Source organism: Anas platyrhynchos, chromosome 4 (genome assembly GCF_047663525.1).
Source record: "Anas platyrhynchos isolate ZD024472 breed Pekin duck chromosome 4, IASCAAS_PekinDuck_T2T, whole genome shotgun sequence".
NCBI lineage: Eukaryota > Metazoa > Chordata > Aves > Anseriformes > Anatidae > Anas > Anas platyrhynchos.
The window spans coordinates 50,165,152-50,191,731 of NC_092590.1; the positions used below are offsets into that span (position 1 = coordinate 50,165,152).

A 26,580-nucleotide genomic window follows, 5' to 3' on the forward strand; every position below is an offset into this window, starting at 1 on the left:
AATACAGAACGTAAGGAAGTATTCTTATTTATTGCAGGTAATTATTTAAGTTTTAATTAACAAGAGCTGGATAAATTTCATCTGGAGGAGACACTCATCAGCTTGAAAGAAGTTGTTAAAATGATTATATAGCCATCCAAGAAGAACTTTAAATTTCTTTAAATTTCAACTGTGTATGATCTGCTGATAATGATAACTTGAGGGACAGGCAAAGACTGACCAACATCTTAGAGCATGAAAAGCACGCCCCTCTTCTGCAACTTTCCATCCTTCTGCTTTCACTACCCAGGATGCTTTCCTCATCCTTCCTGATCCCCAGTTGTCACTACCTAATTCCCACTAACATCACAAAAGGCTTGCCTGTCTGGTTGATTCGTTATCTCCTCCTCCTAGAAGTGAGATATCTTCTTAGTGGTGTAACCTGTGTTCTAATTCTCTCCTGAGTTCAAAACCCTGTTGTTGTTGCCAGTGAGTTTCATTCAATTTAGCCATATTTACATATAAATTTCAGTGAGACTAGATTATGTCATGCCATTGTACTTTTCCCAAAGTACCTTATTTGGGCCACTATCAGATGCAGCACAGATATGATCTCTGACAGTAATTGCCCTGCCTATCTATCTATATACTTAAAATGCTCTGGTTAGGTAGACCCTTCTCTTAACTTGAAATGTAAACAGTTAGTAATTTCAAGTCAAATACAGAGTTGAAATTAATTAGCTTTCAAGTTTCTGGCAACCAGTACCTGTTGGCCTTCCTCCTTTCCAAATCTTCTTCCAGTCCCCCCATCATGTCCTCTCATTTCTTCTGATCATTCTACTCCTGTCCCATGACCTCAGTGCTGCTTGTGTTAGTTCGGTAAAATGCTCTTCTTCTGTTTTTACAAAATATGCATGAATATGAATATATACACCCAGTGCAGACAACACTTGGTTAGGCGGAGCTGAGATGGAGAAGAGACGACAAAGCCTTAAAATCTTATTCCACCAAGACTATTAGAAAAGGGAAAACAAACAAACAAAAACAAATTAGGAGAGGCTCTAGTAATTTTAAGGCTTAATGTTCAAGATTCTTAAAATGGAAGGTCTAGTGGGAAAAAAAAAAAAAGGAAAAAATTGTAGAATTGTAGTAACTAACATACTCTCTCCAAGAGGCTAAAAAGTGAATGGATTTCCAGATCATAGAACCATAGAATAGAATCTATCACAGAACCATAGAACAGAATTTATCTTAGAGGTCTTTTCCATTCTAAGATCATCCCAACCAACCCTTAACCTAGAACTGATGAGTCCACCACTAAACCACCTTACTAAATTCAATATCTACACATTTTTGAAGACTTCCAGGGATGGTGACTCAACCACTTCCCTGGGCTGTCCCGGGGAGCTCTCCTGCTGCTGCCCCTCTGCTCTGGGTTGCAAAGCACCAGTACAAGATCACTCTGAGAGGGGGCTACTGCTTTTAAGGAGTTTCTCCCTCCAGTTGCTGGATTTCAGTCCCCCTACCTATTCTCAGTGCATTACTGGAGGTCGTGCTCTGCCTCGCAACTCACTGCTTCTGGTAGCAAGTAACTGGTATAGCTCAGAGCAAGGTCTTCTAATACCTCCTTAGTCTTCTACTCTCTCTCTCTCCTTTTTTTTTTTTTTTTTCTTCTCCTGATGCGAGCCGTTCTACTGCAATGCTATAGTATTCCTGCTGGGAGTTAGAGTAATTCAATTTTGAGATTTCTGGAGGTTTTACAAAATCAAAACCAAAACAAAACAACAAAAACCTTGTTTCTGAACTTGAGTTTTTAAATGTATCCAAAATAAATCTAATGACAGACAAAGATATTTCCAGGTAATTTTAATAAGAAACATGTTAACACAATGCATCAATGCATCCTGTCTCTCAAAAAGACCATTCTGTGCTCCATGAAAAACTGCTTAAAAGCTAGATGACTTTACATTATAGCTTGATACAATGGAATTTATACAAGCTGCTGCTTCTGAAAAACAACAGCAACAACAAGAAGAAACTTTTCACTTTCCCAAATCTGCTCCTGATGTGTTTGCACATGAAAAATAGCTTTTTTTGTTGTTGTTGTTAGTGATGTAAAGGATCAAGGCCCAGTTTAGCAATAAAGGCACTCAGTGAGATATAAACATGTAATTAGGTGTATTGTTGACAACCATAAAGTGAATGGGAAATGCAACCAGACTGGGAACATTGCCCAAGTCACAGTGCTGAAAAAATGTGATAGTGATAAATCATGCCTTAGACCAGCTCTGGGAATGTTCTAAGGGTATATCAAAGCAGTCTGAAGAAAAGGCAGTAAGGACTGGGAGATGAAAGTCTTTTCTGTTTTGTTGAAATTTAGCACAAGAAAAGGTCTCAATATTTACTGTTGCATCTTGAAAGCTATCTGGAATTTTCCCCTGCAGCATTGTGCAGTGTTAGCAAGAACACTACTGGTCCCCTGGAGTTAATATGTAAGTTTGTAATACAGGGTCCATGTTTATTTCTAGATATCTTCTGTTGTCTGTCCTGTACTTCATGCCAACATTTCATATTACTGCTGAAAAAGAGATTTGAACTCCAATGCTGCTGTTTGTTTAACAATATTAAGTATTATACTGAGCTTCCTGTTGCTCAATTCTTCCATACTGCTTTGAGTAAACTTTCAGCAAAGCTGTCCTAGTATTAAGAAAGGAACATAGCAATTGCATTTTAAGATGGAAGCGCTTGCACATACATTAAGATGAATCCATTTACAACCACATTCAACTGTAAAGTTGCAAACAGTAACTAGTATTACAATCTCAGCTGTGGGGAACCAAGGGCAGTAATTCCAAGCCTAACTGGCCTGCAAAAAAGGAAGCATCATTTAAAAATATTTCCATCACATCATGCTATGTAAAGTGACAGACTAGATACAGAATAGGTAACTTTATTCTCAGACTCCTAGTGGAGAAATATGTTCAAGGATACCTAATTAACAATCTCCTTCCAGTCTGCCTATTGACAGGCTTCATTTTGTGCTGTCAGCTCTCTTATGATACAACATAATCACAAAGAATGAAGAGATGCCATGGTAGAGCAACAGTTCGTTTGGACTTTCTGAACCATGAATTTTACAATAACTCTTCCTTTACCAAAAAGAAACACCTATTCATCTTTGTGTCCAGGTGGTTTGCACTTAAAGGAGACTGCAAGAGAGTGGAAAGCATTCAGAAATAGAAGGGAAAGATATTCATATTTCACAGGAATTAATATTCCTACTAAAAAGTACATACATGCAGACCAAAATGTACTAAAATTACTGAAGCTGTTTGAGTAACAAATTTGATATATCATCATAAGAAAACTGCCAGAGCACTTCTGGAAAGTAAGTCCTGTCACAGCGATCTCCCAGACCTCCTAATTCTGTGGCCCTCAACTTATTTAATGCTATTTCTTATTTGTGTTAAAGACCAAAAGGCTTCTTTGTGTTAATGAACTTTGAGATACACATCAGATCTCGAGATGTTTGTGTGCCAGGACCGCATCTACTGCCAGTAACCACAGTTCTGTTTTGGAGGTGGTTTTGTTCTTTGTTTTTCTTTGGCTTTTTACCTATCTAATGAAAACACAAAGGTGGGCAGCCAACTAGCAATTTTGTTCTTCCTCAAAATGAAGAATAGCTTTTTCCTAAAGTGGATGGAACCTACAAAAAGAATGCTACTTCCCTTCCAATCTACCAGCAGGCTGAGGTGACATAATGCTTAAAAAGGTGTTGTCATCTCCTATTTCCAGTGCTGGGCCTACGGACATGTGCTTTACCAGTATTTTGGTAAATTATATTGCCATTGGGCAGTAGTTCATTTTTAAAATAACTTTAATTAGCAGTACATTTCTCAATAAGTGTCTGTAGTCTGAGACACACGCTCAGGTACCAGTCTTTTCCTGCTGCGGTGCATTATGTTTGCTATTCTTATCGCTGATGTTTGGCTCCAATGTAAAACAAGTCAAACAACTGAAACAGATATATGGCTTTTATTTGAACAGAGATGGACTCAGAGATATAAAGTGAGCAAGAATGCCCATCCAATGAGCAAACATAAACATTGGAAGGATTTGATTACTGTAGCAGAATAGGCAGAGACCTGCTAACAGTATTCCACGACAGGGCATGCCTTTTGGGAACATCCTTAGTTCCCGTGTTAGGCCAGTCATCCTGAGACTGGCCACTCATCTTCAGTTTTCCAAAGGTGTTGTTTTTTTTTTTTTTGTTTGTTTGTTTGTTTTCCATCAAAATATGAGTGTTTAAATCAAGTAGAGTTTAATCAAGTAAATCCATAGTTTCACTGCACCTTAATAATTCAAATACCTAATTCCAATAAGTTCAATTGCAATTTAGTGGGTTAATTTTGTACTCCTCTGCTGGAACAGATTCAAGAGCACAGATCTGCATCCTCACCACCAAAACAGTTTTGCAAACCTGAAATTCATGCCAAAATCCAGGACACAGACTGTGTCCAGAATATGCAGTATTTAGTGCTTACTTTAAAGAGAGGGAGAAAGACTTCAGACTGAATAACATGCAGACCTTGCTGTCCTCTCTGTGGTCTCTCTCTAACATCAAACCTAGAAAGCAGAGATTTCTTAAATATGCTGAAAAACATACTTTAAACAAATTGTTTTAGACGTGTTTTGAAATATTTTCTATATATATTGTTACAGATGGTGGATGTATGTTTTCCAGACTTCAAAGCTAAGCATGAATTGAACAACCCGATTGCATAATGTAACATTATACCTTCCAAAGTCCATCTCAAGACAGGCACACACACATTCATGCCCCTTCTTTTTAAGTTACTCCTTTCTTTTTGCTTAGGTAGTTCCCTAATCACCTGTTAATATGGCATTTACCATGGCAGGAGTTGGAAGAAGGCTCTTTCACGCCATACTAGCCCTAAAGGCCTTGAGAAGGCCTTGCAAGCAGATGTAGGAGAAGCCAGTGCAAATCTGGTTTTGGCCTTGTTGATCAGGTCTCAGTGGGTTCTAATGGCCCCAGCATATGTTTTCAAAAATATCTCTTCTCAAAAATATGTTTAATAGTATACATGTATTGCTTTTATATATGATGTTAGTAGTAATTATCAGCCTGTCATCAGAGCTGATTCTTGTTCTTTCAAGTTCCTGCCTTCAATCTGGTATATAGTTGCTTTAAATGGTGCTTTCCCTTAGAAGGAAAAATGCATTTTTCATAGTTTTCTCTTTATGATCTAGGACTGCTGCAGAAAAAATCTTCTCTGTATCTCATAGTATCTCAGGTTTAGCCCTGCTATTCCAAGAACATCATGCAACAGTATTCTCTGTGTGTGTGAGATGCTTTATAAAAATGCCTTCTGATCATCTATAGTAGTTTCTGGAGTTTCCTTCTGGACTGTTCTAGTGGAGCTTATTATTGCACATATATGAGAGTGAAAGATGCTTCAGTTGTGCATTTATCGCTCTGTGGGTGTTAGTAAGATTAATATGAAAGCTCCTGGTTGCCATATATCTAGAAACATTGTCGTAGTCCCTATCTCTGCAACAATGTGCTTTTATTCATTCTCATTCCATTTACCATGGAATTTCAGAATGGGGAAGTTAGTTCCTACTCTTTGCTTCATCTTTCAGATGACCTGTGTCTTTTCTGCACTCCCATCCTTGACTCACCCAGAGGGCTTATACACAGTAGGCTGACATAAAAGAACAATGTGAAATATTTTTTAACAAAGACTTTATGATGATTTAGTAATGCCTTTTGGAATAGATATCTTCTTTATTGTTTTTGCCCAGTGAGAGGAAACTGCAAGTAAATTAGTAAGTGTATCGCATATGGCATAGCAGTCAGCCAGCAATCTCCTTTTTCTTCAGTCTTGCTTATTTCCACTGATCAGAAAAGATTGACTTCAGACATCACAGGATTTATTGCTATGCCCCTTTTTCATCTGATGTATTCTGTTTTGACATTAATCTCTAAGGTGTTTGAATCCTGTTAGTGAGTCCTGTTGCCTGTCCTGCTTTTAAGCCACTGTATGTTTGATCCCTAGGGCATTCTACCATCCCTATCAATTTGTCTCATGAAATCCAGAGCACAGTGACGTAGCCATTTTCCTTATCAAGCAACAGATGCCAGTACCAGCCTTTGGCATTAAAAGCATGAGAATGGTTTTGCTTTGTCTTACGATGTAAGACAATATGAAGTAAGACAAAATGATGTAAGGTGTTTGTAGGTGTTTCATATTGACTCCTTTGTAATGCATTAAGTTGCTTCAGCCTACCCAAATGAGTCAGCACTGTGCCACGAAGGCAAACTGCATTTTGGGGTGCATTAAACACAGCATAGCCAGCCGGTCAGACGAGGTGATTCTCCCAGTATACTTTATGTTGGTGCAGCTTCATCTCAAATATTGTCTGCAAGTCTGGCTTCCATAATATAAAAAGGATGTTATGATACCTGAATGCATCTAGAGGACGGCAGCAAAGCTGACAAAAGGGTTGGAGAGCATGCCTTGTGAGATGAGGCTGAGGAAAATTGGTTTGTCTGGTCTGGAGGAGAGATGGCCAAGAGGTGATCTCATTGCACTCTACAACTTCCTGAGGAGGGCAAGTGGGGAGGGAGGTGCTGACCTCTTCTCCCTGGTAACCAATGATAGGATACACGAGGATGGCACAAAGCTGCATCAGAGGAGGCTCTGACTGGACGTTAGAAAAAAACTCTTTACCATGAGGGTCATTAAACACTGGAACAGGTTTCCTAGGGAGGTGGTTCATGCCCCATGCCTGTCAGTGTTCAGGTGTTGGGATAATGCCCTCAATAATATGCTTTAAATTTTGGTTAGCCCTGAAGTGGTCAGGCAGCTGGACTGGACCTTTGTAGGGCCCTTCCAATGGAAGTAATCTAATTTCTAAATGTGTAGCCTTCAATGTTTTGTGAGGTCTATCAGCTGGAAAGTTCTATGAATTTTATCTTTTAGGTCTATTTTCCCTGTTTTCCTGACTCTTTTTTTTTTTTTTTTTTTTGTCTATATAAGTAGGTAATCTGCAGACTAGGTGAAATACTGACATGATCATTTTATCACTGGTCCCTCCAAAATATCATAGCGATGTTTTTGTATGAGTATAGTGCATATCTGTCTACAAAATAGATACAAAAAATGAATTATCCTATGTACAGTGTTACTGGGTTCGTGATGCCTTCAGTTAAAAGAGCTTTTTTCTTCAATATTTTTTAGTCTTTTCTTTGATACACTGTTTGTAATTTGAATTGTTGCAGTGGTGTGATTGTTGTTTGTTCCGTGATATAACTGTCTGTGGTGATCTTTTTTTCTTCCTCTTACATAATTCTCAGGAGGCCTTTGGAATCCAGCACATTCACTTGTGCCCTCAAAACTATTTGGCACTCAGTTTCCAATTTCCATGCTGCTGCCTGAGCTTTTCAGCCTCTGTCATTCTGAGTTTTATGATCTACCTATTTTTGCTCTTTTATATCCCGCCGATGTTACAAATCTGCAGAATCTCATATACTCACTGCTTGCATTCTTCTTTACAATACCATTAAAAAGTGGTTGGCATAACTGATACACATGGAACTGTATATATTAGATTAGTATGTTTTTTCAGTAGTACACACAGCAATGATTTTGTTGCAACTCTGTTTCTGTGCTTCATTTCAATTTTAATACACTTTTCGTGCGTTTTCTTCTTTGATAAACTCTTTTTGGATCTATTCTACTTATGCATAGGTTTAGCTGTGAGTCACTTCATATATTTCTAATGACCTTAACAGATTTGCTCCAAGTTCTCTGAAAACTTTCACTCAAGAGTTTCTGTGCTTCATTCTTTTCACCAATCCATCTCTGTTGTGGCTACTTTATTGTCAATAGCTAATAAAAGGCATTCAACCTCAAGGAGTTGTTGATGGCACTGTGCCTGGAAAAGTCCAACTGCAGTCAACTGTAGCTCAATTGTCTTTGGCAGTATAGTACCATTCAGTGCAGAGAGCCAAAGCTGAAAGCTTTTGTTTGGTAAGAGATTGTTAATATTTCTTCTCTAAGTTTGATGCGGTTCAGGTTTAGCAATGAAAGTGATACTGAAAACTTCTGACAAATGGCAGGAAGTGTTTGGGCTGTTTTTATTCTGAATTCATTTAAGATGTATATCTGTGAACTCCAACTTATAAAAGCCATGACTACAAACTTTTTTCTAAGATTAAGCATGTGTGTGGTAAAATCTGAAGAAAAGCATGCTGAAAATTAACTAGTGATTAGAACTAGGAAATCACTGTTTTTGCTCCCAACTTCAAACTCTTGAAGACTTGAAGAAATTACTTCATGTCTAGTGGGACTGTGGGACCTCTACAAAATTTCTGTGATTTTACATGGACTCCCCAAATTTGCAGCTGACACACCCAAATGCTACAGCACCACTGAGAGCCTTTGTCCCTCAGCAGTACACTCTTACTTTGTCTTCCTTTTTATTTAATTTCATTGTAAACTCACAATTTTCCTATTTTGGCCTAAAAACTGTGGAGTTGACAAATATTTTCTCTTTCATGTCTATCTCCATAGAAACAGATTTTGTGTTCCTGCTATAATTGTTCTCTGAACTTGTGCTGCTTTTTTTCTGTTAGGATCTCTGGATTTTTTGCATTGGTTTGATTCTCACAAAGTTATTATTTTATCTATTTGAGACAACTTGTAAATGTTCTCATTCTGCCCTCCATTTCTCAGTAATCAATTCTTAAATGTAAAGCTTTCACAACACTGGAAACTGGAAAGATATTTCTTTTAACAAAAGCCTTGGAGCAGGAGTGGCATTTTCCTCCTCAAATGCCCCCTTTGGCCTTTGTGATTTCTTCAGCTGAGTACCAGCCTGAGCTGGTACTTTAAAAGGGGAATGTAAGTTTATAGAACCATTTGTAGGTCCTCTTCCCTGGAGCTTTGCTAGTTATTGCCCAAGGGAGATAGACAAATGTGCAGGGAAGGTGTAATCCTTTCCATCCCATGCATTGAACAAAGCCCTTTCATAGTCGTAGTTGAAAATATTGCTTCCAGCACTCCTATCAGAATCCAAGTTTTCAATTTCCTCAAAGCCAACATCTGCATAGAGGTAGGACTCACCCCCAGATATCCCAGCAGGGAACACCGAAGCTCTGAGAGCAGGAGGGTAAGGATGAACCAGAAGATACAGGGTCCACAGCTCTGCAGCCTACCAAGCAGGCCTGCTACAGCTAGGACTGAGGCTGTTCTATTTTTTTGAAGCAGTGTGGTTAAGAGATTTTGAAAGCTGACACTTTCATCTACTCACTGACATAAAGAGAATCAATTCCTGCATATTACTATATTGTAATGAATTCTGAGGCCCCACTGTCATGAGCTCAACATGAAGTTTTAAGTCCCTGCATGTTAATCTAAAAACACAGTGAAATATTTCAACATTTTTGTCTAAGCCTCAGAAGCAAAGTTCAGTTAGTCAAACCTGAGCATGTGTACTTTTGTGTCTGAAAAAATCAATTGTTTTTAACAGCTAAAAGCTTTTCAAGCAGCATTCAAACAGACCACATTTATTAGGTGATCTCTGACTTGCAGTTCCAGGTCCACTACTCCCTTAAACGTGAATCAAACCCCAATGATATTACCAGCATGTCGTGATCTCTTAGAAGAGAATTTGATATGCAGCAGCAACAAAAACTCTTATTTCTGCTGATTGCCATTTTCCTTCGTATGTTCTCCTTGACCTGTATTTGTTATGATGTAGTACATAACACTGGAACCTGGGATTGCTAATGCCAAGGAATTGACTCAAAAATAATATAAATCTGAGGAAAGGTTGCTTTTTTTGATTGCTTGTTTTCTTTAGAGTACTGTTTTCAAACTCTAGCTACAATTTTCAAATTGGACAAGTGATTTGGGGTACCAAATTTGAGAGCCTTCAGGAATGCCTGATTTTAAAAGAAAAGTTCCTCAGTACTTTCCAAGAGTCAAAGAATTTCATCTGGGACCAAAAAATGCGATCAAGCCTACCAAAGCTCTATACGGTTCATGTGGTTCTCTAAATAAGTAACAAAAGGATTGGTCCAGATACTCAGTGATATGAAGGAATTAGAAAGAGGCAGCAGATACAGCTGTGGCTTTGCAAAGCCTGAAAAGCATATATATATTTTTTCCTAAATTTCAATGCTAACCAGAAAATTCATCTCAAGTCATGAAAAGAAATACTAGCAAACTCTTTGCACATGAAGCTCTTAGTGTTGTCTTTTGGATCAATTAGACAGTGGCTATACTCTCTAGGCCATTCCTCTACACTGCCCTCCAGCCCGAGTCCTTGACATTTGCTTTCTGTTCAGATGGCTTTTATTCTAACACCAACAGTGTCTCAGTTTTGCTAATCAAGCGTATTCATGATCTATCTATAGGTCTCCAAAATATTTCATGCAATTAAATTAAAAGAACTAATTTAGAATTGCCCTTAACTGACTTGATCTTTTAAGTGAACTCCGCAACTAAGAGAGCTGCAAACACACAGTGGGTTTCCTTTTACCAAGCTTCAGGTGTCTGGAGGCACCTTAGCCAATCCGACTACAAAGAGACTCGTGACTTCCTTTAAAGTCAGTGTGGATCTCATTCATATAGCCACAAAGTTAAGAATGCATGTCATCTAACCCAAAGGATCCTGCCCTGTGTTCCTTTTGGTAATGGGGTGATTCCCTTTACCCTGCTCTGAAATAGTTAGTCTCTAGTTAGATTTATATGTTATATCTACCTCCCAAGTCTTAGTAAGTGTTTTCTATGCCAGGGTTGCCTCAGACTGCCAGACTCCTGGCTCCCTGGGCAGGGAATTTGGAAGCCGTGCAAGTTCTGTGCTGAACTAAATTTCTCACAGTTGTTATTGGCCGAGTGGAGAGCCTAGTGCTGAGACAGGACCAAGGACTCAGCTCATTGTGTAAAAACAGGAACCCTGAAAATGTTGAGAGCCTGACACAAACACAAGTCCTATAGCTTCCAGTGTCCTGCTTCAGGGTTGGGCACTGTAGCCTCATTGCTGTCACCACTGTATGAGTTTTGGGGTTCACAACTTCCTGTCAAGGAGCCTGGATGCTTTGGCATGGCCATTCAGCCCAGAACACTGATACTCATGCTTCACTTGACTAGGTGCTCCATAACTATAAATCCTGCAAGCACAGGGCTTGTCTTCCTGCATGTTGTTAAAGCCAGTATGTGTCTGTGGAAAACTTAACCTCAGATTTGGTGAAAGTTTATCAGAAATGTGATGTTCCCAGTGAAACATTTTGGATTCAACAAATTGGCATTTTATGTGAAAACCGTCCAGTAAGTTGACTGGGTCTACTTCATGCAATAACGGCTGCTTGAGGAGAAATACACCAGCACATCTGAGCTCCTAACTGAAGGTAACAGTAAAATTCATAACAGGAGTCTGAGATAGGGCTGTACTGAAGCCTTGGGAAATCTCACTTCCAACTGCATTCAGTGGCCCTGGGGCCACTGGTCAAGACAGTGAATGCTTAGAATATTCAAACCTTTCAAACAATATATATCTTTTAATCTGATATCCCTGACCAATGTCCAATAAGAATTCAAAACAATTTAACGAATTACAACACTGCAATCCTAGAACTAGCATTCAACTATGACCTACACGGACAAATGCCCATTTCTGACACCAGCAAGTATACCCGACATCTTCTCAGAGACCAAGAGTGCCCATTTCTGAAAGACTTAGCCTTTTTACAGTGGTTATTATTTCCCTCTGACTTCTAGAAATGTGCAGATTAGATTGTGTTAGTCACAGTGACATGTTCACGCACTTACACCCACACCTGCTCCCTGTCTTCCAGGTTGCAAATGCAAATCTGAGTATTGAATTTAACCTGCCAAACATAAGAAACAATCTTCAATCTAAAAACTTGAAAGGACTGAAAATGTAACCCAAAAGATGATTAACATAATTCCTGGAAACCCTACTGGAAAATGTACAAAGTTCAATGTGTGTCAAAAAGACCAAGCCTCATGTTCCTTGTGTTGTTGCTTCTGTCACAAAATCTGTGTAAAAAGGAACACAGTGTGAGCAGAAAGTGGATGTGCAGGAAGAAGTGGGGCTTCAGTTAAAATCCTGCATATGGAAAGCATGGGATCCATCATTATCACTGGTGCTTTTGCTTCTAGACAGTGAATTTCAAACCTTCAACTCTATTCCCGTTAACCCAAACAAAAGTAACATTTCTGATCCTGCAGGCCCCGTTTTGTCTTACACTGGGAATCCCATGAAACGGAGTGAATCTAAACTAATGTAACCTGAATCGGACCCGCAAATCTGTTTTGATGGGCATGTGATTTCGTGCAGCAGTAAGATGTGAATTAGAAGGTATCTCGTAAACAGAGCCTCCATTAAAAATGTGACTATTTGAACCCAGAATAAAATCAAGAGAACAAAGAGAACAGAAAGATACCAGCTTATGAACAGGTCTGCCTCTAAAGTTAAGGTATTGTCTCTATGGAAATTCAAGAATGACCTTTCCTTCTTTATGATCTATGAACTTAGATCCTAAAAAAGATTTGTAGTTGCCATGGTTTTAGCACAACAAATGTGGAAGCCAATGGCTAGTAATGTTCACTGTTTTACTGATAAGATGTATTTTTATCAGTCTTCATGGCATTTATTCATGAGACTTTGAACTGAATTTTCTGCTCTTTGGAAAAAACACGAAGTTATTGTACTGTGTGGTAACAAACAAAAATTCCACTGACATGGACTTAGGTCATTTTATCTTGCCACCCATGAAAAGAAAACTTCATAATCAAGGTGGTCAGAAATTCAACGTAGAACAACATGACAGTGGAACTAAAAATTGTTTATTGGAGAAGCTGAAATTTAGAACAGGCTTCCAAAGGAATTTATATGTCATTCATTATTGTCATTTTTTTTTCAAAGAAAAATAAACTAATTTTATTTGATTCCTAATTATCAAATAGGCAATCTATCTGCTTGCACTTCTGAAAGGAAAAACAAGTACTTGCACCTTTTAGTACATAACTGCATTTTAAGTTAGGCAAGGACAGATTTAAATGAGACAAATCGGAAGATACTGTCTATTGGGCACCTATATTGCCTAAGCAGCTATCTGAGAACTCAGTAAGGTTATCAGGTCCTCACTGTAGGATTTTGAAATATGCTCAGTATTAGCCTAATTCTGGTTATGCCAAAGTCAGTTCTAAAACTTGTCTGGTTTCACTGGAAACCAAGTTAGATAAAACAGCATGCTTTTGAAAAGTGCTCTGCTTATTTGGCCCAGACGAGAGAAATGGATCACTGATAAAAAGATGAAAACCTGGAGAATAATCAAACAATAATTTGTCTTATTTTATTTATTTATTTATTTATTTATTTATTTATTTATTTATTTCTGAGAAAACTAATAGCCGAAGTTAGAGATTCATTCATGTCAAGTCAAAATTAGAATCTTATTAGAATCAAAATTAGAATCAAAATTAGAATCTGCCAAGAGGTCTGTGTAGTCAAGACTTTGTATTGGCAGGTCTTCTAAGATAGGAATTACAAACATGCTTAATTGTGTGCTCTGTGTATAGCCACACTGAAGTTAACAATGTATGCAACGTCAAACTGCAGCAGAGACACTGGCTAGCATAGAGTATTTTAGAAACTGTTTATTTTATTGCAAGTAGGAAGCTGTTCTTCATGCCAAAAGCTTTTTATTATGCCTTGGTTTTGGAAGCTAGGGGGTTTAATTTACAAAAGTGACAAGAGCTGTAATACTTTGGATTTTTCTGTATGGATGTTAGATATTCTCTGTAAGATTTTGAGGCAGTTATTCCACACCAAATTACACAAATATTTTCAGTCTGGTTACCGGAGGAGCAGGAAATGTTTGTGTCACACAGCAAAGACTTACTATGGGTTTAATTACCACCTGCATACGAGGCCAAGCAACCCATTTGAAACTGCAGCAGAAGCCTAGTGCAGATGGAACTGCAGTAGTGGATAAAAAGACTGTTGCAATGAACTGTGGGAAAAGTACAGGCAGGGAGAGACACCAGGAAAAATGGAAAGATACAAATATAAAGAGTGAAAAGCAGGTTTGCCTCAGATTATATCGAATTTATTCTAAATCTTATGTTCATGCCTAATTTTTTCATAAAAGAGAGCTTTGGCAGAGAAAGCTACCATGTGTGCTGAGCTACGTCGCTATCAGCATTTGCTTGGAGCTAGTTTTGACTAACATGCTGCCTCTACAAAGTCGTCAGTCAGCCGGGAGAAGTATGCCACCTGCTGTTAAGAAAACTCTGCACTGAGAAGCTGTGCATCTCAACACAGAAAAATGTAATGTTCCTGTGGGCCAAGAAAGTAACTTTTTAAGTAATCAAAGACAGTGTTGCTACAGCTATTTCGATTTAGTGACCAACTATTACAGGATAAAAAGCTTGTGAGGTGTTTCTCCATCCTTTGTTGCACTGGTGAAGGATGCTAAAAGATAATTAGTGCCTCAGCAACATTTGAAAACAACAGGATATCAATTATGTGTGCTTGTTGCACAGGTACTGCAGCATTCAGGCCATACAATTACATCTGGATACAACTTGCCTGCATTAATGGTACTTCTTTCCCCTCTTTTATTCAGGCTGCTTAGAGTAAAAAACACTGAATCTATAATTGCACATTACAGGTGGCTAGAAATGATTAGAGTCACACTGCTCACTGCAAGTTATCTATTATAGCAAACGGCCACGTGTAGAGAAGCACAGGAGCAAAACCAGAGAGAAAAAAACATTGTCAATGGATAAGTCACAGAGCTAGAAGCTGGGTCCCCTTCTTGGCTCTGTCATTAACCTGCTGTGTGTCCTTTTCTACTTCACTAAATCTTTTTGCACCTGCTTCCTCTCTTACCTTTTGTAACATTTATTGGCCTGTAGCGCAAGCATTTGAGGTTGGGACTACCCATCAGGAAGGATCTGTATAGTACTAATAGCGAAATCAGTTCCTTATACAACTAGTAAGGCCAGGGTTTTTCTTAGGAGGCAAAGTCTCTGTGTTTCTTCATGTAAGAATGTTGCAGAAAAGTTTGCTATTTTAAATAGCAGAGCCAATCATTCATAAATTGCATGGCTTTTAGCTATCTATTTCTGTGAATATGCATGACCCACACAACACACAGAAATACACAGGTTCTATCCTCGTGATTCAATGGTTTCATCCAACGTTCTATCCAATGGTTCTATCCTCAGAGAACCTGTTAAAAATGTGGCTACCAAGGAATTAAGGGATATGTTAAATAAAAGAAGTGAATAATGTTTAGAGAAACTATGATTCATATCCATAAATCTCTTGCATTCACGCTGGAGGAAAAAATCTTTAACTTCCCCTTGTTTGGAACTGGCGTTGGGGAATACAGACAGCACCAGATATTTGTCAAAAAATGAGCAGAAACCACAGTGTAGGGAAGCGTCTGATTTTTTTCTTTAGCTCTAAGTGGTTCCAGTTTCTTTTACAGCTAAGTTGTCTGAAGTTGAATTTTATTAAAACACTGTAGGGAATGATCACATGTTGGTTAGAAAAGGAAGAATAACTTCAATTTGAACTACTTAAATAAGGTCTCACAGGAAAGTTTACTTTACCAGATGAGCACGCACCCTCAGTTTTGGACAGTTAGCCAAGCACTGTCTGCCATTTGTGCATGTACAAGTGCTGTACAAACTGCAGTATGTCCCACTGAACGAAGGACTTCTTGTATATTTTGAACCCTACAAAGTTCCAGACAAAATATATTTGTGGTCAAGATCCAGATAGGAATTTGACACTTGATTCCAACTTAGGCTAAAACTTAAATGAAAGCTATGTGAAAGAAATATTTGTAATTATTATTACATATATATACATATATACACATACCTCTATATATACAAATATATACAATATATACATATACCTCTGAACTCATACACAGTTCAGAGGTATATGCACCCACATTTATACTTAACAAAAAAAAAATCAATCCATAGATCTGATGAGACAGTCAAATTAATTGCATATTCCTTTAAATGTATCCTTTCAGAAATGATTTTTGGAAAGTTAGGTTCCTAGATTGTTTCCAATCACATAGGGTGATTGTAACTGCACACAGAAACCCTAATTGTCCTGAAAAAATCCCCTTCGTTTTCATCGATGCTGAGATTCACTGTCTGTTCCAATTCAGACAGGTGTTATTTCATTCTAAAAGAAAAGCACAAACTGAGCAGCCTCCATTACTTTTCAGGATGTCCAGAGCTAATATATATATACACTGCCACCTTCTGTAAAGATGCTGATCCTGCCTCCAGAGAGTAAACTCCTATTAAAATCTCATTTATGGTAGTGAGCGTTCATAGAGGAAAAAGAAAGAAATAAAAGAAGGAAAACTCTACTAAAGAAAGAAAACAGTTGATCTGCTTGTTCTCATCCAGTCAGGTAAACTGGAACAGAGAAACAGGAAAGGACACTGCGTGTGAGAAATTTGAAGATGGGGCTGGTAGTTTGGGGGCTGGTGAATGAGCATTTGAAGAATCAGTCTGAGGACGGATAGGAAAGATGGAACTGAATGTCCAAAGCAGACTCAACAGGGAAGGATGTGCCGTGCCTGGAGTAAGGTTCTGAATCAAGAGAAGACCATGTGACAGGCTCAGAAGACTGGGAGTTGGACAATGAGATAAAGATGGGGGGAAAGGAACCTAGACAGGAAGAAAGGAAAGGAGACAGGGCAAATGAGTGGCTGAAAATTGGGAAGGGAATCTGTGCTTCCAAGGACACATCTACTTTGGTGACCTGCAATACCACTTGGTAGGTACCTTTGAGACCATCTGTCCCTCCCCACTGCATTGTTAGCAACTAGCATGCTGCCTTAGGATGTACCTGCCCACTGTAGACACCAGCTGCACAGCTGGTTCAAGCATCAGAGAAGCCTCTGAAGCACATGAATTTCATGGTTTCTCACAAAACACTTGTAAGACACTAATCAAATTTCTTCTGAAAGTGTTTTGAATAAAAATATGTGAGTAATGAATAATCCAATTTAAATTTGAAAATCTTTTTTTTTTTCAAAGTGAAAACACATTATCTCATTTTCAGTACTAACAAAAAGTTACTTTTTTCCAAAATTTTTCAATTTCTTCTCCTTTCAGCTGACACTGAATTTGACACAAATCTGCGCACAATTTTCCAGTCTAATTTGCATGCAATTTGCTATTTGAAAAATGTTGGCTTCTTGCTTTGAATCACTAATTGTGACCTAATGGTTTTATGGATGTCTAGATTGAAACTCAAAATTCTGATCTGGAGACAAATTGAGTCCTCAGAGCTGCAACTGAGGTTAACAGGAGGTGGGTTTTGCAAAGACACAATGTTAAAAAATGCAACACTATGATAAAATCAGGTCATTTTGAAAAAAATGAGTTGAAGAGTTTTATCTGAATCCTGACATGTCTTGGATTTTAAGTGTAAAATGTAGAGATAATCATACCTTCATCTGTAACAGATGGGTCTGGAATAAAAAATCCAACTTAAGACAAGACTGAGGGCTGAGTGCAAATTACTCATTGAAACGCTTGGCTAATAAAATGATTAGATTGTAATTATAAACAACAACAACAAATCTAACCAAACAAGCAACAAACAAACAAAACAGAAAAACTAGTAACATGTAGTAAATAATCCCAGGAATCATATACTGGAGATAGAGGAAAAATCAAAATACTGAACAGATATTTGTTGAGAATGCAGACTATTCCTCACACCAGGTGAAACAGCAATGAGTAAAAAAGCAAAAGACTATGACTGCAGAGGCCATTTATTTTAGCCTTTCCAGACTGCTGATTGTAAACTTCATCTTAATACAATGCAGTATGTCTCTTTCCTATGTATTTGAAGCATATGTACATTAAATACACTTTTCAGAGATGCTGAACATCCAGTTTTGTGGCCAAGAGGAGTTACATATTCGAATGCAGAGAGAAATCTCTACCTGTCCTTCTATGAATTGGCATATAATCGTGTAAAGTTCATAAAAGCTTTCCTGGTTCTCATTTATCTTCCCTCTCTTTGGAGGTTGCTATTTTGAGATATTTATGTTTAGTGTATGTGAAATACTCATCCAGACTTATTTACATTCTCACATTTGTGAATGAAAACTTTTCATTTTCTTGACAGCCCAAAGCCTTTCATTTTCCCTGATCCAAACATTCAAAACAAGCTTTTAGAAACCCATTTACATGCAGCTGGGAGAAAGATCCTTCCTGAGGTGTAGCACAAAAATAAGAGGTACCACTCTCCAATCACGATGTAAGAGATTTCAATGAAAGACTGTACTAGTACGGCAAGCTTCTAGAAAGAAACCAGAAGCTTTTGTTTTAGGAAGATTACTCTGTATGCTGATAGTTATGCTTATAGTTGTAAGCATGGAAATTCCCTTCTTATGCAAAATTGAGATGACCCTACCTGTACTAAGGTATTAAGATTCATGCTTGAGAAGACTAAACCGTAACAGTCAGATGCTAATTTGGGGTACAAGATCTACGGTGTATACTCCTGTACAGCAGGGGATAAATGTCAGGGCTTCAGCTATGAAGTTACAGTCTACATCTGAATTTGGTTTGTTGAAGTGTTTTTCTTCCAGCCAGAAGGTGAGATTGTCTTTTTTATTTTTTCTTTCTTTAAAAGCTCCACTTTAGGCTCAGACTTTTTTCTTATGATCAGAATTCTCTAAATGCATTTATATCACATCTAATGTCTAACCTAACAATCTTTGAAAACTGCCATATTGAGGTGTATAGCAAAAAGACCAGCTCTCACTGTATTAACAAAGTATTAACAAAGAGAAAACTAGACTTGTTGATTAATCAGGATGTGCAATTTATTCGCTGTTCTTGTGGGAATGTGTTTGTGTAATTCTTTTGGAAGTACTTTTATCGGAAAATGTTTTCATTGCTTTTACACGAGTTGTTTTAAATGAAAGGTATTTTAAATAAAGAATGTGAAAAATTCTTTAAGACACTAGGTAATGCTGATAAAGTACAATGTTTGAAAAATTACGAAGAGCTTTTTCTAGTTTGTAACAGTCACTGGCCAACAAAGCAGCGTGCAAGATGTGGAATTAGAGTACACAGAGCTTATACAGAAGTTATTTGCTGAATGCAAATGGAGTGAAGAAGACATTTGAAATTTGACTGATATTCAATAGAATGTAAGAGCTTTGCAGAACCTGGGGAGACTGTAGCAACATTTGAATTTGTGTTCAGAAAGACTTCTGGAATACAAAGTTAAGTATTAAAAAGTAGTATCTCATGCATAGTTGAAAATCACACACCTGAGAAATAAATTTTAGTCTCAGCTTGCGTATCTAAGCTAACAAATGAAAATAAACAATCCAGATGTACTTTCAACACACTTATAAGCCTTCTCATGACACCTATGGCTAAACGTGTATTATGACTTGTTGCAGCCCTCTTTTCAAGTACTTTAGAGTCTTCCTAGTGATACATTCTTGATTAGTAATATAACTGAATTCATATACATGAATGAGAAAATAAGAGAACTACAGGTGACAGATGAAAATTTACCTCATCAGCAATGTTCCTCCTGTGTATGTGAAATCTGCATTGAAAAGAACACTAATTCAGGAACACCAAGCTATTCAAGACAGCACCTAACCTTGTAACTAGTTTTCATTAAAAGCAATAGTATTTTAAATGTGTTTCATATATACAAGAAAAAAAATCCCTGTTTAATCTGCTGGAAATAAATAGAAAACAAACAAACACCAAAGCACTATGTATTGCATGCTGAATAATAATAATTAAAAAAAGGATATGTATGTTTAAGAATGAAATGCTTTAAGTATTTTTTCTTTCTAACCTGTGTTTAGTGGGTAATATTGGTGGTTGAGGAATGGTTGGACCAGATGATCTTGGAGGTCTTTTCCAAGCATAAGGATTCCCTTAATTTGTCCTTCAATTCTGACTAGTTTTAGGTGAACGTGGATTGCCAGCTTCTAGCTCCATCTACTGTGGCAAACTAAAATGACAGAAAGTTTGATCTTTCTTTTTTAAAAGACAGCAATCTATGGCTTTTGAAAGCAAATGAACTAACGTAAAGGCAAAATGGCAGATATATAAGCCAATAAGTAGAATAGTGCAAAATAAACAAGGTAAGGAAAGTTTTGTTTTGAAAAAAAAAAAAAAAAGAGGCTCTGCAGGATCCTGGGTAGCTGGACAATTCTGGACAACTGGGGGCTATTAGACAGTTTTTCTAAATGTCATTATAACGCTGGGAAAGAAAATTTTCTTTCATTTTATGCACCATTTTGAGATATCACAGAGACTTACACTGCCTTCGCTGAAACCAAGGTCTTACTAAGGTTTTCACAGAAAGACAGAGACAGACTGTCACTCCCTTTCTTGTCCAGAGATAAAGTAGCCTGGTATTTTCTAAGTATTTTCTATGAAGATAGAAGAGCAACAGCCTGAACCTTGTTATTCTGAATCCCAGCAGAAGGCTGTTTCCATTAAGATCTCCTGAGCTGCACCAAGAGCAGCAATTTCAAGGACAAATTTCAGAACTGATCAATTGTTTACTTAAAAATGGTTACTATAGAAATTATCATTAAAGACCGGCAAGCCTCAAAGCAAAACATAAAATGTAAGAAATGTTATACCTCCTAGTCAATTCTTGTGTAGTCTATATGCGTGCTAGCTTCAATGTTTCTAATAATAAAAGCAAAATGAAACAAAACACATGACTTAGACAGGTAAATTTTGATGTTTAATACAGGTAGTTTTGGCATGAGAGCTCTCGCACTAAGCTTGGGATTAACACAAAACTTCAGAGGACCCGTGGTGAATATATGAGTAGTACTGAATGGCAATGACCTACTTCTGCACTTGTACTAAGCGTTCTTCTATCTGTTCAGTTATTTCTTCTGCTGAAGACTACAGGGCATTATTTGGCAGGTTTTGGTGACCCTGTATGAAAAAGCTTCTCTCCCTTTCCCCAACAACTAATCTACACACTAGCACAAGCTGGGTTCCTGGTAGAGTTCAATCACTAGAAAAAAACAAGGACTAATTCAGAATTAAAACCAAAGGAATGGAGCTGTAGATCTCTCATGATACAGAAAAGGTGTTTTGGTGAGTAACAAAGAGTAGCACGGGCATTAGTGTTATATTTGCATGGTTGGTAGACCTCACTCTCTGTAGATTCAGTCCAAGACTTTCTCCAAGTCAAATATCTGGGGAATTTTGTACCACTCTATATCATACATTTAATACAGAAAACTACATTAGAGGTTAACCTTCCTAAACACTTCCCCTAAAAAATCCCAGTGTTTCTCCCCACTGATCCTATAGAGACTAGATTAGGTGTCAATAACCTCACCTTTTATTTCTATCTTTTAAAGCACTTGAAAGGAACCCAAAGAGATCCAGAAGCTCATCAAATACTATTTGCCTCAATTCGCCATGGTATTTTTTCATCTTATACTCACAAAGTGTATACTCACATTTTAAAAACGTGAAGCAAATTAGGAACCTGAAAACTACTTTCAAAAATGATTTATCCTTGTAAAAAAGAAGTAAGTTTCGCAAACTATTAATAAATTTTCTTTCTTAAATAAGATACAGACTTGCAAAGTACTAAATATATTACAAAATTAATGTTCTTCTCCCTTAATGCTTCAGACCAATTTCTATCTCATCAACCCTTCAGAATTTCAAGTTTAAAATTATGTTTTAAATTACGTTTAAGTTTAAATGTTATATGCTGGGTAGTACTGGGAGGATTCAGTAAGGTATGAAATGCTGATGGGTTTGTCAAGCTGAGTGTTAAAATCTATAAAGTTCAAACATTACATAAAAGACTCACTGAAGGTTTTGCTTTGTGGGTGTGATTTTACTTTCTCAGTCTTCCCCAGGAGGAAGTGGTCAAGCACAATGTTTTTTCAAGTTTTAAGGGCAGTAATCAGAATGTGTAAAATGAGCATCTGAGATGGAATACAAATAATTTTCAAGACAATGAAGGAGGATATAAGTGTATTTCAAATTGAAACTGGTGTGGTAACCACTGCAAATGGCAAAATGTTACCTGGTTTACCATGCCAAGTGGAGGCAGAAGTCACTTTTGAAAGGGTCTTCAATACTGGATGCATTTGAATATTAGTATTAATGTAAATGCTTTACCTTCTGCATATGTAGAGGTACTGTCCCTTGATGAACAGTGCCGCTGTAACTATAAGCAGTTCTTCCAGACTGACATCGATCTTGTTCTGTTCTGAATCTGCGTGGACTTTCTTTACTTTCTTCACTCACAAAGCCAGTCCAGTCGAGATGCTGACAGGAAACCTGTAATGGAGAAATGCAGATATTAAGAAAATGTAATTTAAAGTAATTTCCTTGGCTACATAAAAACAATTTTAGAACTTTCTTTTGCATAATTTACTGTTATTAAAAATGAGTTTTAGACAATCTGAAAACATAGTACAGAAAAAGTATTTCATGAATGTAGAGACATTTCTTTTCCTTCTTTCTCCCTTTGACCTTATAATCAGTAATTGCATAATTGCTGAACAAGCTCTATTTTATTATTTCTTTAAAAGAATTAACTACAGACTAATTTTAGTTAATCTTGTCTCCAATTTCAGATATGTCTTTTTTATTTTGAAACAATGCTCGCTAAACCAAGGAGGTTCAGTGAGCCAATCCTTGTGGAACATGTGTTGAAGGAACACAACAATTGTAGGTTCACAATTCCCAGAACAACATGAATAAAAATACTGCAGCATGTACAGGAGCTGCAACAGCTGCATCCTGTCAAAACTGTGAGCATCAAAGACATCCAGTGAAATCTCTTGATTCTATAACCAGTGAGAATGGCATGATTTGGGTTTTGCTTTACTTTCTTACCTCATTTGGATAACCATCTAATCTGGAGATGTGTAACTTCTGTGCTCCTCCTACGTTCCTCCTACTCTCAAAAATAATAAAACTAGATGCATTCATTCTTGAGATGAAGAGATAAAAATGGGGGTGTGGTTTTAGCTGAGAGCATTCAGATTTTTTAAGAGGTTGTTGCTCTTTAGCACTTACAGAAAATCAAGCAAATCAGCCGTATTCACAAAAAAAAAAAAAAAAAAAAAAGAGAGAGAGAGAGAGAAATTACTATTGAAACTGGCTATAGGGAGACAATGGGAAAAGGCAGCTTTGAGGCAGCTGGATTAGTCCTGAGTTGGGGTTAAACGTTCAAAAAATTTCACAAAAATGGAGGAAAAAATAAATTTACCCCATGCCAAAAAGGAAAGCATTTTAGCATCTCAAAAGTATCATTTCAGTGCATTACTAACAGAAGTTTTCAAAGATGAAAGTAATATTCATCATTTAATCTGTTCACTTCAAGAACGAGACACTTCCCTTCACCCATTTTTTCCTCCAGCGCTCAACAGATCATTTCACACGTTCTGATTGCTGTTTGGGAAATTCTAGGCTGAAAAAATATGTAAGAAGTAAGAGCTGGGTGTGGAAAGGGTATGTTTTGGGTTGCGGGATGGCATGGCACAGAGCACATGTAGGTTGATTTAGATGCCACGTGTATGAATCCGGAAGGAGAGGGTGCGTATTTAAAATCAGAGCAGAAGGGCAGAGGCAAAAGTTGGGCTGATGGGTCTGAAAGGATGCATATTCTGTGCTAGTGTGTGTGTTGTCAGGGTTACCAAGACACAAACCAATAATATCTTTTTTTTCTTCCAGTTCCTGTATCAGCGTAATTGCAAGTCAGTATCCCCGCTTCCTGATTGCAATGGTAATACTTTTTCCTGTACTTGTAAATGAAACTGAAAGCAGAATCCATGCCGATACTTACACCACAGCGTAGGTTTAAACACGTGAGTTGTCTCACAGAACTTTTTAAAGAATCTTTCCCTCCCGAAGACAGTCCCCGAAAGCATTCACTGAATTCAAACCTCACATTTATCTACTATTCATATTTAGCTTTCAGTGCAGTGACCAACAACTAGAAGGGAATTGAATAAATACTCAAGTAGAAGTCACAGATGAAAAAAGTAACAAAGGACTGGTGTTTTTCTCAAGATTTTCTGCAGCCTTATGCTAGTAACAAAAAGAAATATCTAAAGCTAATCAATCTCAGGCTCACAAAAGGAAATGTTTTTGTTAGGTGTTACTTTCCTGATTAGATCCCATTACTGACTTTCTATAGTTATGCAATCCACCACCTCAAAGCTCTGTGAATGGCAAATACAGCTTTGGGTTATGTGCTCACATTGATAGTGGGATACAAAAGACATTATCTTAATTATTTACTTATTTATCATAAGCATGTTTTTCTCAGGGGTTTTAGAATATAAAGCACTATTATGCAACTGGAGGAAGTTTCATGCCTTCCCCAAATGTGCTCTTGTTTAAACCATCACAATTCGTACCTGACTTCCACAAGCAGCTCTTGCCCATGACAAAAAAACACGTTATAAGCATGACGAATCTAACACCAACCTTCTCCAAAGGCCACAAGCGCTTTTACTGCTGCTGCACACACAAAAAGTTCAAACTAGTAGAGGCGGTGGGGAGAGCAGGTATAAACTGTGTTATAAAACCATCGGAAAATGACTTGTTGTATACTGCACGATTAGAAGGAGCAACTGTTTGATCAGAACAGAGGTCACCACCATAAAATAAACTGAACAAATAGCCTCAGATAGGCCATCCTGTTTCTGCCTGGAATGGTGGTGCTTTGTAATTACTCACCCTGATCCAGGACTGGATAATGCAACAGAGACTGATAAAATTATATGGTTGCTTTTATTAGCAAGAAACCCAGATTTGATGGCTGAAAAGACCCTTTCCAAGCCTACCAACTTAATGGATATGTGAATTAATATGTAAATGTTGAAGATCATTATGAAAAAGCAGGTTTGGAACAAAGTCGAACAGAGCATTACTGCAACACCAATCCCTTGTTGCCATTTTCTGACCTTATGCTGCCCTGAAGAGACACAGGGAGGCAACTCCTTGCTAACAGCTCAAAGGGTAAAATCCAGCCCTGCAACTGCCCTTCCTGAATCCAAACAGGTGAATTTGGTGCATTTGGACAGTCTCTCCTCTGCCAAGCTGCTGAGACTGTCAAAGATATTTAAGATGTGTTTTGTCTTAAATTTTCTGTTAAAGAAGTAAAGGTGATGCCTTTTTCACATGTAAACCATTAACCTCAGGTGGAAGGGCTGAATTTACCTTATTCTCTTCATTATTTTTTTTTGTTTGTTGTGATAACAACATAACTTAACGCTTGACTTGTGCTTGTATTTCACTATGCAGCACTAAAAATCCATGTGTTTGACACAAGAAGACAAAACCATAATTCTGATAGATCTTGCGCTGTTTTGCTTTTGTGATTTTTGTGTAATCACACCAGTTTGAGAGGGAATCTTACTGATTGTAGAGTCAGTCAATTTTTCGCAAGTGACCAGGAAGTAGTAGTGAGGTGGCTAGAACATCCAGTTTATTCCTCCTAGATCGCATCAAACTGTCATCTGCAGAGGTATGTATAAAGGTACTTTCACTTTAGGTCTTCTACCTGAGGATGAGGTGAAGAGCTACAGCCAGAGCCAGGTGACTCGCAAATTATACCATAACTTAATAGTGGTGCTGTTACCACTGCTGCAGTCCTTTTCTTAAGGGACTAGGTTTTGGTGGGCTGTGACCTAGAGGGAAACTCTGTGGACTTGCTTTCATGATAAAAATTAGTTTGAGAAGTTTTTTTAAAAAGCAAATGTTCATTTTAGAGGTGCTGCAGACTCAGACAGTTCTTTTTAATCTTATCCAAATAAGATGACAACTATGAAATCAAGTGTAACTTCTTTGCATTCCTGTAAAATGTGAATGGAATAGACCCTATTAGCTTGAAACATTAAATCCAAAACATCACTAGCATACCTGTGCATCATGGCCATTATCAACCTGTACACTCAGGTGTTTCTGAGGTGAAAAAAAATATTTTCCTTGGTGATTTCCATCATCTTGAAGAAAAAAGTTCCCGTTCTTTTGGTGAGCTTGCATCAATGGCCTGTATTTCAGTGCCAGAAGACTTTTGCTAAGAAAAGAATGAACCTGCACTGTGCTCAAGTGGAAGTGATGATATTTTTCCACAGAAAACCAAACCAAAGCATTTGAGTATGGATGTCCCAAGTCCAATTCCGGGGTGGGGGGGCCTTAGGAAGGAAACGGGATATGGTGACAGAGTTAAAGGACAGGGCTGCAGCGTGTGGTGACAGAATTAAAGGACGGAACTGGAGTATGCGCTGCTATTTGTTGGCAACGACGCCCTAACAACGTTTTTTACCACAGAACTGAGGGGATTGCCTCAGAAAAATCAGCTAACAGACACCATTCCACAGAGTTTGACGTAGTTTTGACTTAGAGTCAAAAAAGACGTGTGTTTTGGCACAGTGCTGTGAGTTTGGGGGGACGGGGACGAGCCCAGGGGTGGCGGTTGGAGCTCGCGCCCGCTCTG

At 37.8% G+C, this 26,580-nt stretch overlaps 2 long non-coding RNA genes across 2 annotated transcripts in view; one reads left to right on the top strand and one right to left on the bottom strand.

Annotated features, from left to right (window-relative positions):
- Window positions 1-25,633, top strand: part of LOC140002480 (uncharacterized) — a 57,564-nt gene extending 31,931 nt beyond the window's left edge. The window contains exons 2-3 of the long non-coding RNA XR_011809183.1: window positions 21,467-21,640; window positions 23,808-25,633. This is a non-coding gene — a long non-coding RNA (uncharacterized lncRNA). The remainder of the gene's footprint in view (window positions 1-21,466; window positions 21,641-23,807) is intronic.
- Window positions 706-26,565, bottom strand: LOC140002481 (uncharacterized). Its single transcript, XR_011809184.1, has 3 exons — window positions 26,004-26,565; window positions 22,245-22,406; window positions 706-992 (listed from the first exon to the last, which is right to left on the bottom strand). It is a non-coding gene; the product is annotated as an uncharacterized lncRNA (long non-coding RNA).
- Window positions 26,566-26,580: the final 15 nt, after the last annotated feature.